This window comes from Saccopteryx bilineata, chromosome 2 (assembly GCF_036850765.1).
Source record: "Saccopteryx bilineata isolate mSacBil1 chromosome 2, mSacBil1_pri_phased_curated, whole genome shotgun sequence".
Lineage (NCBI taxonomy): Eukaryota > Metazoa > Chordata > Mammalia > Chiroptera > Emballonuridae > Saccopteryx > Saccopteryx bilineata.
Genome location: NC_089491.1, coordinates 108,676,713 through 108,691,817, shown reverse-complemented (window position 1 = coordinate 108,691,817; position 15,105 = coordinate 108,676,713). Strand labels below are relative to the sequence as shown.

The 15,105-nt window shown below is 38.2% G+C and overlaps 1 protein-coding gene and 1 pseudogene across 1 annotated transcript in view; one reads left to right on the top strand and one right to left on the bottom strand.

The window, feature by feature from the left end:
• The window catches only part of PAWR (pro-apoptotic WT1 regulator), a 125,198-nt gene that overhangs the window by 83,017 nt on the left and 27,076 nt on the right, over positions 1–15,105 (bottom strand). The window lies entirely within an intron of this gene.
• Positions 4,631–4,766, top strand: LOC136327738 (U2 spliceosomal RNA; annotated as a pseudogene).

Genomic DNA, 15,105 nt, shown 5'->3' with positions numbered 1-15,105 from the left:
AGGTCCAGAAGGTGGCCTAGGATAGGACCATAAAGAGTACTAACACTTAAAGAAGTTATAAAGCAGAGAGATTCTGAAGGAGTGTCCAGAGAATCAAAGGATAAAAACTGGAAAGCGTGTCATTATTAATGCGAAGGAAAGAGTGTTTGCTTTCATAGACTCTTTCAAGGAAAGAAGCAGTCTACATTTTCAAATCTAAAATAAGGCCTGAAAAACGTGCAGTGTACAAAAGAGGAAGATTATGAGGCAGGAAATAAGTATGTTGTAGCAGAAAGGGTACCATGACAGTCACTCTTTATCCAATAATTTGTATTATTTTTAACCAGAAAGATTAAAATACATACAGTGAAATTTTTACTTAACATTTGTCAGTGGAGAAAAACCATGACTCCTACACCTACATGCCAACAGATTCTTGCATCTGACATTGGCACCCTTTTAACTAAAAAGCTATATTCAACATAATGACAATAATGTCCTTAACTGAGTCTTTAAAGGAAACTAAATCAGAATCAAGCTAAGAACTATGAATACACATACTCATTAAGCATGAGGAAAACTCCAATTTGGAGGTCTATCTTCTAATCTAAATTTAATAGGAAACTAAATACTTGAAATTCTTCCAGTTTTTCTTTTTTAATGAGTACTAGAGTTATTTATGTTCTTTCTACCAGCCAGCCAAATGATAAATTGTTTTTGCCTCATCTTAGAAAATTTGTTTACATACAGATACACATCATCAGTACTCATAAGAATTTAATTCAGCAAATTTAGTGAATATTCAAAACAAATGCAGATTTATCTGTTATATAACACTAAAATTCCAAAAGAATAAACTAGCTATCCTTCAACGTAAATACCAAAAAGCAGTTATGTTTAAATGCCTCTTCTAAATATTTACACATTCAATTAACTAAATATTCCAATTTTTTTAAGAAGTTATGAAATAGTTTCTATTTGTTAAGTCTCTTGACTCGACACACATTTTAAAATATATATCTAAACCTAAAATCTTACAATATTTTTTAGTAGGGGCATTTTAGATATAGTAGATAAAGTAAGCCAAATACAGGCATGTATATTCACAAATATGGACAGGCTTTATTTGTTCTTGTGATTAAAAACACTTCCTTCCTCTTAGAAATCTCATCTCCATTACATCTCCATACCACAGTAATAATTCATAACTGGAGAAAGCCCATCAGTTCACGTACTGTCCAGACCAACCAACCCCAAAATAAGACTAAAGTAAATTCCATCTTACAATCATGAGTACTTTCTGTCTGCAATCACTCACAATATTCGTTACAGAGGAAAATAAGGTATCATAGCTTGAGGCTAGACATTGATTTAAAACTTGTCAATGATAAAGACAAATATCGAAACTTTTTAAAACTCGTTTTTTGTAATACTTAGAAAGGATTACTTCTGTGGCCCAGCCTGTTTCCATTTTCCTTTCTGACATTTATCAAATAAAAATATTTGTGTTTAAAAAACTGCATACTCCCAAAAGCAGTTTTACAAATTATTCAAAAGAAACATTCAAGTGGGGGATGGGGAGGGTCAGGATAAGACATGGAAATTTCAAACAGATCCACTCTTCTTTACCAACTAACTTATTAGACAAAGCTGCAAGAAATAAGTTTTTTTAAAATGCTGAAAACAAGCTATTCCTCCTTATGTTTAGTGCTAAACCCAGGTTAACAGTTTGGCAGACATAAGTGGGCATTAAAAGTAAGTCTATCACAGACACAGTGGATTATAAATACAAGTGCTTGCAGCTTTACAATCAGCTCCAGTTTAGCAGCCCAAAGTCTCCAATGAATTCACCCTGATCAGAAGCAGCCAGCAGCCAGGGGAAATGAAATGAGGCAAATAGGAAACAACACAGATAAAATGTTTATTCCTAGGGTAAACTTAAAAGTGTCTTTGACAGGAACGTGGTCCTTTACTGATCAACTGAACATGTTATGAGACAGAGAATACAAGCAGTTATTAAATACCACAGGACAACTCAAGATCAGAAGTGCTAGGAGGATGCCTTGAGAAAAGGAGGAAAGAGAAAGAATAAGCTTTAAAAACATTTCCTGGGGATAACCTTCACATACACACACCACAACCACCACCATCACCACTTCACAAGACAAAAATACTTGTCTCTGTTACATACTTTCATTGTAGCCTATACCAAAACTCCTCAAGCTCTAGCATTCATTCAACATTACCTGGAGAACTTGATAAAACAGTAGGTCAGGGGTGAAGACCAAGATTTTGCACTTCTAATAAAGTACTAGGACTAGGTGATAATACTGCTAAACTCAAAGCCACACTTTAAGAAGCAATGCTCAGTACTTATCCCTTTTATAACACTCATCACACTCATGACCACTTACATGATATCTGTTGTCTAGGAGGGGAAAGACGCTGTTAGATCCATCACTATTTGTGTAAGGTGGTCAGCAATGGGGGAAGGTCACGTGAGGAACCCAGACCCAGGAACTTTGGCTGGAGCCGCCCACATCCATGAGTGCCAAAAGAAACTTCCCAGGAGTCCTTTGGAAAAGAGCAATTATTTGCCAGCCAGTGAGATTTCACCACGTCATATTAGCTCAACCACCCTAGAGACCCTTTAAATACCCCCACGCGGATCACCCCATGCGACTTCCCTGGCCCGTGTCCTCCGGACCAGGGAACATCGTCCAGGAAGCGTTCTGTACTCAATAAAGCTTTTGCTTATCCACATTTCGTGGCTACGCCCCTTCCTTCTTCCTCAGCGGGGAAAATACCTGTATGCCTATCACCTAGCAAGCACACTGCCTGATACATCATAGTCTCTGAACAGTTACTGAATAAAGACCTGTGAAAAACATGGAATATACACAGAGCAGCAGTGAATGTGGTGAGGGAGGGGAGGGGCACTAAAAAAAGAAACAAAAGTACAGAGACATAAAAGAGAAGCACAATATAAATTTATAAGTATTTACAGGAACTGCCTGGATCTTAATTAGAATGACAGTAACCGGATATAATATAATTTCACAAGGAGGTCATAAACCAGGGAAATGTGTGTACAAAACCCAGGAACAATGAGGTACCAAAAACAAAAAAAGTTAGAAATAAATGAAAAAAAAAAAAAAATGGGCCCTGGCTGGTTGGCTCAGTGGTAGAGCGTCAGCCTGGTAGAGCGTTGGCCTGGCGTGCGGAGGTCTGGGTTCGATTCCCGGCCAGGGCACACAGGAGAGGCGTCCATCTGCTTCTCCACCCCTCCCCATCTCCTTCCTCTCTGTCTCTCTCTTCCTCTCCCGCAGCTGAGGCTCCTTTGGAGCAAGAGATGGCCCGGGCACTGAGGATGGCTCTATGGCCTCTGCCCCAGGCGCTGGAATGGCTCTGGATGCGACAGAGCGACACCCCGGATGGACAGAGCATCGCCCCCTGGTGGGCATGCCGGGTGGATCCCGGTCGGGCACATGCGGGAGTCTGTCTGCCTCCCCGTTTCCAGCTTCAGGAAAAAAAAAAAAAGAGTATTTTATATCATTAAAAGGATATTTTAAAAATAGCATAGTAAATTCAAGTGGAGAAGAGAATTTGTTATGAATATACTACCATCTATCATACTTATCATCATCATCACTAAAATTCATGAAATAAATATCTATGAGTTAGATGTTACATTAAGCAGTTACATTTAGTCAACCACCCCAGATAGCTATTCTCTACATTTTACAAATAAGTAAACTGGGCTATAAGTGTTGCAATCATTTGCCTTTGAAGTATGATGGAGCTAGCTAGGCTTGAATCCTAGTTTTTCCTACCTCATCTTGTAGTAGAATGACCTTAAGCAAATATTTCAGCTTTTTAATCTCTTGCTTAACTATTATTACTCTTTCCAGTAAGTCAGCCTTTTGTTATAGTTGTTTTGTTTTGTGTTTATTTTTAACCTACAATTTAATGAGTACCCTGTGTGCTAAGTAACATAGTAGTCAAGGGCATTCAGGCTAGCAATAAAACCTAGCTTCTATTCATTACCATCATTACTCCTACTAACCCATATACCAAACACAGAGATGAATATTATTACCATTTGACCAGTGAGGAAATTGAAGCTAAAATAGATTAGGGCCTGATATCTGTAATTAACTAATCTATTGAGTTTAAATATTTATTGAATTTGGTTATTTTATCTATACTCAAAGTTTTGTTAATTAAAATTTTGTTTATGACAGTGGCAATTTATATATAAACCTTACAGTATTGAGTCTTCTCATTTATAAGAAAAGACTGTGTATATGTGATGGAGGGCAAGGGGAGAGACATCAACAGAATTAACCTCCGCAGAATTACAGTTAGATAGGCAGTGTAAAGGAGAAAAGAAAGCAAAGGGCAATGGCTCCTATGTTATGTCCAGAACTCATAAAATAGGCCCTCAAGATATACTTGATCTGATCTCATTTGTTTCTTTTGTTTCCCTTGCCTGAGGAGATGTATCATAAAACATACTGCTATGAGAAATGTCCAAGATTTTACTACCTATGTTACCTTCCAGAATTTTTATGCTCCAAGTCTTATATTTAAGTCTTTATAATCCATTTTGAGTTTATTCTTGTGTACGGTGTAAGAAAGTAGTTTAGAGATCACTTCTTGGCCTTTTGGCTAAGATCAAGTGTAGAAGGTTTCTTTTTTTCGCATGTATCTGTTGAATTGTACCAACATCATTTATTGAGCAGACAGACTGTCTTTACCCTACTGCATATTCTTGTCTCCTTTGCCAAATATTAATTGATCATAAAGGTGAGGGTTTAACAAACCAAATACTTATTGCAAAGCAAAGGAAACCATCAACAAAATAAAAGGACAATTCCCTGAATGGAAGAATATATTTGCCAATGATACATCTGATAAGGAGTTTAATATCTAAAACTTATAAAGAACTTATATAACTGAACACCAAAATAACAAAAATCCAATTTAAAAATTGGCAAAGGTCCTGAATAGACACTTCTCCAAAGAGGTCAAACAGATGGCCAGTAGATATATGAAAGGATGTTCAATGTCACCAATCATCAAAGAACTGCAAATTAAAACCACAATGAGATATCACCTCACACCTGTCGAAAGGACTATAATCAATAAATCAACAAACAACAAGTGCTGACAAGGATGTGGAGAAAAGTGAACCCTCCTGCACTGCTGGTAGGAATGCAGACTGGTGCAGCCTCTGTACGAAACAGTACGGAGACTCCTCAAAAAATTAAAAATGGAACTGCCTTATGGCCCAGCGATTTCACTTCTAGGAATATATCCAAAGAAACCTTAAGTACTAATTCAAAAGAATGTATGAACCCCAACATTCATAGCAGCATTATTTACAATAGTCAAGATTTGGGACCCTGGCCGGTTGGCTCAGTGGTAGAGCATCGGCCTGGCGTGCGAGAGTCCGGGTTCGATTCCCAACCAGGGCACACAGGAGAAGCGCCCATCTGCTTCTCCACCCCTCCCCCTCTCCTTCCTCTCTGTCTCTCTCTTCCCCTCCCGCAGCCAAGGCTCCATTGGAGCCAAGTTGGTCCGGGCACTGAGGATGGCTCTGTGGCCTCTTCCTCAGGCACTAGAGTGGCTCTGATTGCAGCAGAGTGACGCCCCAGATGGGCAGAGCATCGCCCCCTGGTGGGCATGCCGGGTGGATCCCGGTCAGGCGCATGCGGGAGTTTGTCTGCCTCCCCGTTTCCAGCTTCAGAAAAATACAAAAAAAAAAAAAAAAGATTTGGGAGCAGTCCAAGTGCTCATGAGTAGGTAAGTGGATAAAAAAAAAAAAGCTGTGATACATTTACACAATGGAATACTACTCAGCCATAAAAAGAAAACCTTACCTTTCCCAACAGCATGGATAGACCTGAAGAGTATTAGGAATCCTAAGTGAAATAAGCCAGTCAAAGACAGACAAGTCCCATGATATCACTGATTGTGGAATCTAACCAACAAAATAAACAAACAAAACAGAAACTGACTCATAGATACAGAGATCAGTGACAGCTGTCAGAGGGAAGAGGAATGGGGGGGCTGGGTGGAAAAGGTTAAGGGATTAAGGGAAAAAAAGAAAACAATTCAAAGACACAGACAACAGTATGGTGATTACAGGAGGGAAGGGGGTGAGGGGAAAGGAGATAGAGAGTAAAGGGGGGATAAAGTGATGAAAGGAGATTTGACTGCAGGTGGCAAACACACAATAAAATATTATACAGATGGTGTATTATAGAATCGTACACCTAAAACCTATGTAATTTTATTAGTCAATGTTACCCCAATAAATTCAATAGTATTTTTTTAAAAAAAACAAAAAATATATATATTTGATCTGATAAGTTTCCACTTTCTTAAAAGCTGTACTTCTCATTTCAGCATACATATACCCTTCCTGAAAATACAGACTATACTGCAGCAGGCGGGTGCCCAGTACAGACACGCCTACTCTTAGAGCACACAATGTACTCAGAGACGGGCAGGAGAGCAGTGCTGAAGACAGAACAGGAGACTTCAAAGAAAGAAGGGGTTACACCGGAGCCTGTCCCTTTCCAGGCAGGCCGGGGAGGTCTGTGTGGTCTCCAATGCAACCCCTTCCTTCCTGCCCTAAAGGCATGCACACAGAACTTTTCTTTAAAATACATCATCCTTTTTCTCAGTAATTTCTTAAAGCTTTTATCATGTTTGTGTAGATTCTGAAACTTCCAAGAAAAAGACATAAAATGAAAAGTTTTCCAAATCATTTTATCTGACTATATGAACTTTTCTCCTCCTGGCAAGGGCCTCACCCTACCTAACTAACCCTTTGCCTCCATTAGCTAAACGTGCTCAATCCTCCGACCTCTGCTCTTTTACAGCTAAGCTACCTCCCCAGGTGATATAACTACTTTCACATGGTTTTAGAAAAGCACAGCCCATTAGTTCACAAAATGTGGTCCCCAGAATAGCATCAGCATCACTTGGGAACATTATTAGAAATGCAAATTCTTAGACACTAACCCAGACCTACTGAATCAAAAACCGGGTGAACCCCAGCAATGTGTGTCATAACAAGCCCTTCAAGTGATGGTGATGTGTGCTCAAGTTTGAGAACCATTACCATAGACTGACTTGTAAACTGTTGTCTCTAGACCAGAACTCTTTGCTAAAATCCAGACTCAGCCTCTCTAACAGGACAACCAAAAAGCATTTTATTGTACATGAAAAAAAGGGATAAAATCAAACAATAAAAGAATGTAAATAGTAAATATATACTTATACTTAATGAAAAAATCTTCCCTTTAAGGCCATGGTCAGGTGCTCAGTGGATTAAGCATCGTCCCAATGCACCAAAGTCACGGGTTTGATCCCCAGTCAGGGCTCAAGAAGCAATCAATGAGTGTACAACTAAATGGTACAACTAAGTGGAACAAGTTGATGCTTCCTTCTCCCCTTCTCCTTCCATCAATGGAAAAAATATTTTTATCAGCACTTAATGAACTTTTTAAAAAAGATTTTTTATTTCATTTTGAGAGAGAGAGAGAAAGTGGAGGAGCAGGAAGCATCAACTCCCATATGTGCTTTGACCAGGCAAGCCCAGGGTTTTGAACTGGCAACCTCAGCATTCCAGGTTGATGCTTTATCCACTGCACCACCACAGGTCAGGCTATATTTTAAACTCTCAACCATAATACATTTTGAACTAGGAAACTTATTAACAAAAGATATCAAATTCATTAGTGTTCATTGACAGCCTTAAAAGGATCTGGAGGGATAGCCATAAGTATCTGCTGGTAAAAGCAGAGAATACCTGTAGAAGGTACACAAGAAAATATCAGCCTGACCAGGCGGTGGCGCACTGGATAAGAGCATCGATCTGGGATGCAGAGGACCCAGGTTCGAGACCCCAAGATCGCCAGCTTGAGCACAGGCTCATCTGGCTTAAGCAAAAAGCTCACCAGCTTAGATCCAAGGTCGCTGGCTTGAGCAAGGGGTTACTCGGTCTGCTGAAGGCCCACGATCAAGGCACATATGAGAAAGCAATCAATGAACAACTAAGGTGTTACAACAAAAAACTGATAATTGATGCTTCTCATCTCTCTCCGTTCCTGTCTGTCTGTCCCTATCTACCCCTCTCTCTGACTCTCTCTCTGTCCCTGAAAGAAAAAAAAAGAAAATATCAGAGGTCATCTCTACCATCTGAAATTTTATCATAGGCATATAACTTATAAAAGTTAATGTATTACAGTTAATGTAATATTACATACTATTTCACTTCTAGTTATAAAAACACAGTTTTCTTATTTACTGCCTAAAATCTTTTTATTTTAGTAATATTAATTTCAAGTCCTATTAAAATTGTAAAAGTTGTCAACTCCAAAGCTTGATCCTGCCTTTGCATAATCATGTAGGTTAAACCAAAGCCTCCTCCCCATGACCATGTTCCCCTCACCCTTATAAACACTCTTTTCATAAGTATCTATGAAAAGCCCATCTGTCATCAGTAAAAATTAGTATGATCAGGTAGTGCCATACCTTAAGCAGGGCTCAAAGACTATGAGACTCTGGGAATTATAATAGAGAATTACAACCTGTTTAATCATATTCAGAAAGTAAAATAGAAAAAAGCAATTTAAGTAAAAAAAATAAAATAAAATAAAAGCACCTCAAACAACATTTCAAAGTTGACACTTGAAAAGAAAAAGCAAAAAAAGATTCACAGAAAAACCCTATTGTAATGCAGGAAATGTTACGTGAATTACAGAAAAATCTCAATAAGTATAGTAAAGTTTAAAAGATCCAGACATTCAGGAAAGGAATAGTGATAAAAAATCATTTATAGGGATAATACTTTTCATTGACAAAACAGTTTTAAAAGATAAGCTTACATTTGATTCTCACATCCTATAAATAGGGTGTGATATCAGAACAACTGGACTATGACATATTCTAACAAATAAATTAAAGATTAGAATGTTAAATAAAACTTAGCCTCTGACTTTCTACTGTAGCTCTGTATGGAGAAATACAGAGAGCCTGTACAAGATTTTGTATCTCCATATGCGGAAACCTAGATAGCCTATTAAAGATTTTGCTTACATTAATTCTGTTATCAGTTCAATGGAGACTCTGGCCAAGAAGAAAAGGCTGAGACTCCGAAGGGCATCAGTGGAAGAATGAGGAAAGATTATCAAGAGCAAAGATGTGTCGTTAGGGACCAAGGCTAAGATCATCCACACCCTTGTAGTCCCAAATACTATGCACAAAAAGTTGGACAGTAAAGAAGGTTAAAAGGAAAAAAAAAGATTCGTTTGCAACACAGTGTTGGGGAGGTACTCTACGTATACCCCAGAGACCACCAGAAAGATAGGTCCTAGAGAAAATTAAGACCCAAAACATCATTGAAGGCAAAAATGACAAAACTAAAGCTATCCTACTTCATCATATCCTACATCATGAGAAGGCAGGGTTCCTTGGAAAAACAACTGTGAGAAAAATAGAAGGCAGGAACAGAGGAAGACCAAGTGAAACAGATTAACCCCATAAAAGAAGTAGAGGCTTGAGTCTACAGCATATGAGCAGAGCTGCTGAGGACAAGACAGGACATTGTGGACATCACTCATTTACAGGATTGCTAGGAGTCAGAGCCAGTTCAGTGGGCATGTAACACACACAGACAGCCTTAGATTACATCTCTCTCATTTCCATTCACATCCTTTTTCTGCCACTCACTAATGGACCACGCTGCCAAGTTGGAAGTAAAATTTAGGTCAGCTTGCTTCCCTTTATCCCTTCTGCAAGGTAAAAGTATCATTCACACATAAAGACCAAAGGAAGTTCCCAGCTCTTATGGATTCCAGACTATGAAACCCACAAAGGTTTAAACCAAATCACATAAAGTACATTAACACATCTGCCAACTCTTAAGTCATAAAATGGCACCCATACTCATCAGTCTATTCCTACAGGGGAGAGAAGAAAAGATACAGAAATAGTTCTAAAATGAGTGAATCAACACTTAAAAACATAAGAGAGTTAAGAAAAATAGTCCAAGAGTCTCAGAAGATCTCTATATTCCACGTGAAAAAAACAGTAAATACAGAGTGACTGGGGTCCTGGCAACACCAGGAGGCAAGCCTCACATTACTAAACACCTATCCACTCCTCATGTGCCCATTACACAAATTACTGTTAATTTAATGTCATTAAGAATTATTCATTCTCATTTTATCCTTTACATTATTAATTATTATTAAATATTCTTAATTACTCATGATCTGAATTATTAAGAAGGATGGGCTTGGGAGTGCAATACACCGGGATCTCCCTCTCAGCATCATCAGTTATTAGGTGTGCAAATGGAACAGGTGCACAGGTTTCTCATTAGTAAAATGACACTCATGCACCTATCTTTAGATTCAGGATTAAATAAATTAAAAGGGCTTCTTCAAATTACCTGTCATTTCAGCAATCTAAGAAAAGTGGTAGCTATTTTTACTTAACAATGACAACACATTTTTATTTCATTACTTACTCATGATTAGTGATAAGCGTTTTTTAAATAGTATTTTCTCAATGCTTTCTCATTCCATCCATCACATGTCAAATACCAAAAGCTTAAAAACTCTAAGAGAAAATAGAATTTTTAAAATGAAAGTCAAGAGAAATAAGCCAGCCTTAATTTGAGTTATCTTTTTTTAGCTAAAACAAAGAAAGCTATTAATAAATTCTCTGAAATCAATGTTTCTGAAAGGTACTGTTGATGGTCCACTTTCATCAATCATCTACTGATCTCTTTAAAATACAAATTCATGGGTCCTATCCTAGACTTACTAAATCTCCATTTGTGATTCTTTGGCAATTAAAGTTTAATAACATTTGCTTTAAATAGACTGCTGTGAAGTTCTGATATAGCAACTTATTTACAAGAAATAAAAGTTATACTACATGTAGTGATTTACTAACATCCTAGTTAACTTAAGAATATTATGATTAACTAGGCTTTGTGTTTATAATGTAGTAATTGACAAAAATAAATCTAACGACAAAACATATGCAAAACACATCCCAGTTAAAGTACTAAGCATTGGCAAACATGAAATTGTCAACTGGAGTAACAGCTCATGTCTTAGTCCCATTGGTCTTCTTTAACAAAACACCACAGGCTACATGGCTTATAAGCAACAGGAATTTATTTCTCACAGTTCTGGAGTCTAGAAGTCCAAGATCAATGAGAGACTGGGAATCTGGTGAGAGCCCACTTCCTGGTTCACTGATGGAAGTCTTGCTCTGCTCACTGAGACCCACTTATAAGGGCATTAATCTCATTCCTTAGGCTTCTCCCTCATGACCTAATTACCTCCCAAAGACCCCCTACCTCCAAATACCAACACACTGGGGATCGGGTTTCAACATTTACTTTACAGCAGCTTTTAATAAAGTAGTTCATTTTATGTTCTAAACAAAAAATTGCTCATTAAAAATACCACACCTGTCTGACCAGCAGTGGCACAGTGGATAGAGCTTCAGCTTTGGACGCTGGCTCAAAACCCGAAAGTTGCTATCTTGAGCTCAGGGTCACTAACTTGAGCATGGGATCATAGACATGACCCCAAGGTTGCAGGCCTGAGCAAGGAGTCACTTGTTCAGCTGAGCCCCCCTTCCATCAAGGCACATATGAAAAGCAATCAATGAACAACTAAGGTGCAACTATGAGTTGATGCTTCTCATCTCCCTACGTGTCTGTCAGTCTCTCTCTTCTCTCTCTCTCGCTAAAAAAGTTAAATGAAAAATAAAACACTTTATCTTCAATTGTTCCCAAGTTTAAAAATAAATAAAATAACCAGACTTAGTGGAAAAGTTAGAACTATTTACCTACTTTTCATAAATTATTTTCTAAAGAGCTATATAAAGCCAGTCTCCTTAAAACAGTTCCAGAGACCCCCCCATTTCAAGAGTTGGGGGCTGCCACTAGCAACATCCCTCCTTTTTTGGTTTTCATTGCTAAAAAAAATTGAAAGATTAAAAAAAGGACGGGAAGATCAGAATGCTCTTTTCTTTCACTACACCTCTGCAAAACCCTTCCTCAATTAAAAAAAAATTATGTAATAAATTAAGCAATCCAAAAAAAGATTTCTCTATTGTGTTCTCTAAATTTTGGCTGTTTAGACAGACTCCCGCCATGTGTCTGATCGGGATCCACCCGGCATGCCCACCAGGGGGCAATGCCCCACCCATCTGGGGCATCGCTCTGCTGCAACCAGAGCCATTCTAGCGCCTGAGGCAGAGGCCATAGAGCCATCCCCAGCGTCCGGGTCAACTTTGCTCCAATGGAGCCTTGGCTGCAGGAGGGGAAGAGAGAGACTGAGAGGAAGGAGAGGGGGAGGGGTGGAAAAGCAGATGGGCGCTTCTCCTGTGTGCCCTGGCCAGGAATCGAACCCAGGACTCCTGCACACCAGGCTGACGTTCTACCACTGAGCTAACTGGCCAGGGCTAGAATCATATCATGCTTTTATATTAATTACCATAAACGACAATAACCAAGTTTAACACTAAACCATATGTACTAGAACATGCCCTGGGAGTATTTTTTTTTTTTATGTTTTTAAGTCAATGGCATTAGCCTGGTCATATATTATTTTCTGGAAAGTCAACATTTTTTTATTTATTTACTTTTTTTACAGAGACAGAGAGTCAGAGAGAGGGACAGATAGGGACAGACAGACAGGAACGGAGAGAGATGAGAAGCATCAATCATCAGTTTTTCATTGCGACACTTTAGTTGTTCATTGATTGCTTTCTCATATGTGCCTTGACTGCGGGGCCTTCAGCAGACTGAGTAACCCCTTGCTCAAGCCAGTGACCTTGGGTCCAAGCTGGTGAGCTTTGCTCAAACCAGATGAGCCCACGCACAAGCTGGCGACCTCGGGGTCTCGAACCTGGGTCCTCCACATCCCAGTCTGACGCTCTATCCACTGTGCCACCGCCTGCCTGGTCAGGCAAAAGTCAACATTTTTAAATGAAACATTAAAAAGGAGTCCTAAATGTGATACCAAATTATTTCAAGACATTTTTATCTGAAAGCTTGCTGATAACTATGTAAGCATAGTTAATATGTAGCCGTTATTACTTAAATAAACCAATTTTTAACTCTGTAGTGAACTTTCAGTCACTACATTCATCATTTACAAGTAGACAGATTCTCTTCAATTTAACCCTCTATGAGCCTGTATAACTTTCAAGTCACATACTAATATATCAATATTTTATTATTTTTTTTTAATTAAGTGAGAGGCAGGGAGGCAGACAGACTACCACATGCGCCCTGACCAGGATCTACCCGGCAAGCCCCCTACAGCGTGATGCTCTACCTACCTATAGCCACTGCTCTGTTGCTCAGCAACCGAGCTATTTCAACACCTGAAGCAAGGCCATGGAGCCATCCTCAGCCCCCGGGCCAACTTGCTCGAACTTTTTGAGCCATGGCTGCAGGAGGGGAAAAGAAAAACAAAGAGAGAGAAAGGAGGGTGGAGAAGCAGGTGATCCCTTCTCCTGTACTTGCCCTGACTGGGAATCAAACCCGGGACAACCACACGCAGGGCTGATGCTCTAGCACTGAGCCAACCAGCCAGGGCCTTATTAATTTATTTATTTTTTACCACAAGATGGTGTATACACCTTGTAATATAATGTCTTCTTAGTAACTAATAATACTTTGGTATTTTTCAACTACCAAAAGGCATCAAAGTGAGTGCTTTTGCAAGCTGTCTGTAGATAGAGGCCACAGGAACCATCTTGTGCAATTGTCATTATTTTTTCTTCTATTGGTATTTGGTAAACAAGAAAAAGCCTACATAATAGCTCTTGGTTTATATATCAATAATCTCTTTTTTATTGCATTTCAATGGTCATTTTGTTATTATTTTCATTCAATATAGCTTTGTGACTTTGAAGTCACAATGAGCTATAATGGTAGGGGTCAGTGTATTTGCGTTAACATTAACGCTTATGTTTTCTTTGCTCTTTAGTTTTACATACAGAGTCCTACGATATGAAAACAAAAGCCTACAAAAATAAAAGAGCAGTAAGAATAAAAAGCATTAGCGGTAACAGATCCAAAGATTCTTCATTAGAATCTGACTTGGACAAAGATCATCCAATAGTATCTACCCGACGATACATTAATATTATTGACAGCGATAATGAATCTAATGGTAAATCATCATCAGGTTGGGAAAATTCAGGACCACAAAAAAATTTCTTGGCCATTAATATCCCGCATGAAAAAAATAGTTTTTTTCATCAACCTCAGAAAAGAGATGTTTACCTCCAAGTACAAACTGTTTTATGGAATTTTACCCTTTAGCTTTTATACACACAAGTCCAAATGTTGTAAGCTGTTCAAAGTTACAAAACATATTCGTCATAATAAATCGTTGAAACTGCTGAATTCACTAATTTGTATTTATAGGTTGATATTTGTTGATATCATGTTATATAAATTTTTTTATAGTCATGGGGAAAAAAATCAGCTCATAGAGGGTTAAGGAAGAAGAGGTAGTTCACTAAATTTTCCAAAAATCGACAATACTTATATTTTAAGCTTCAACTGTAAAGGGTTGATATATACCCCTAAATAAATCTGAAAAAAAATAAAAAGAAAGAATGATGGTGGTTACTCATAAAATTCTCAAAAAATAACGATATTTTTAAAAGACTTTATTGACTGATATTGAGAAAGACAAGGAGGGAGAGTGAGAAGGTGAGAAGCATCAATTCTTAACTGCTTCACTTTAGTTCTTAATTGATTGTTTCTCATATGTGCCTTGACTGGGCAAGCCCAGGGCTTCAAAGAAGCGACCTCAGCGTTCCAAGTGAATGCTCTACCCACTGCGCCCCCACAGGTCAGGCAAAAATATATTTTTAAAAGAAATTTTATAAAGGCAGTAATTATTTAAATTTTTTGTTGTTCTTATAGTCTACAAATACAACACTAAAACAGATACTGTCAAACTATAACTATGCTATTAAATTCTAATCTCCAAAATAATTTTCATCAGGTCCAAAAACAATAAGAGATTAAGTCTAACTGGAAAAGATTTATTTTGCTGA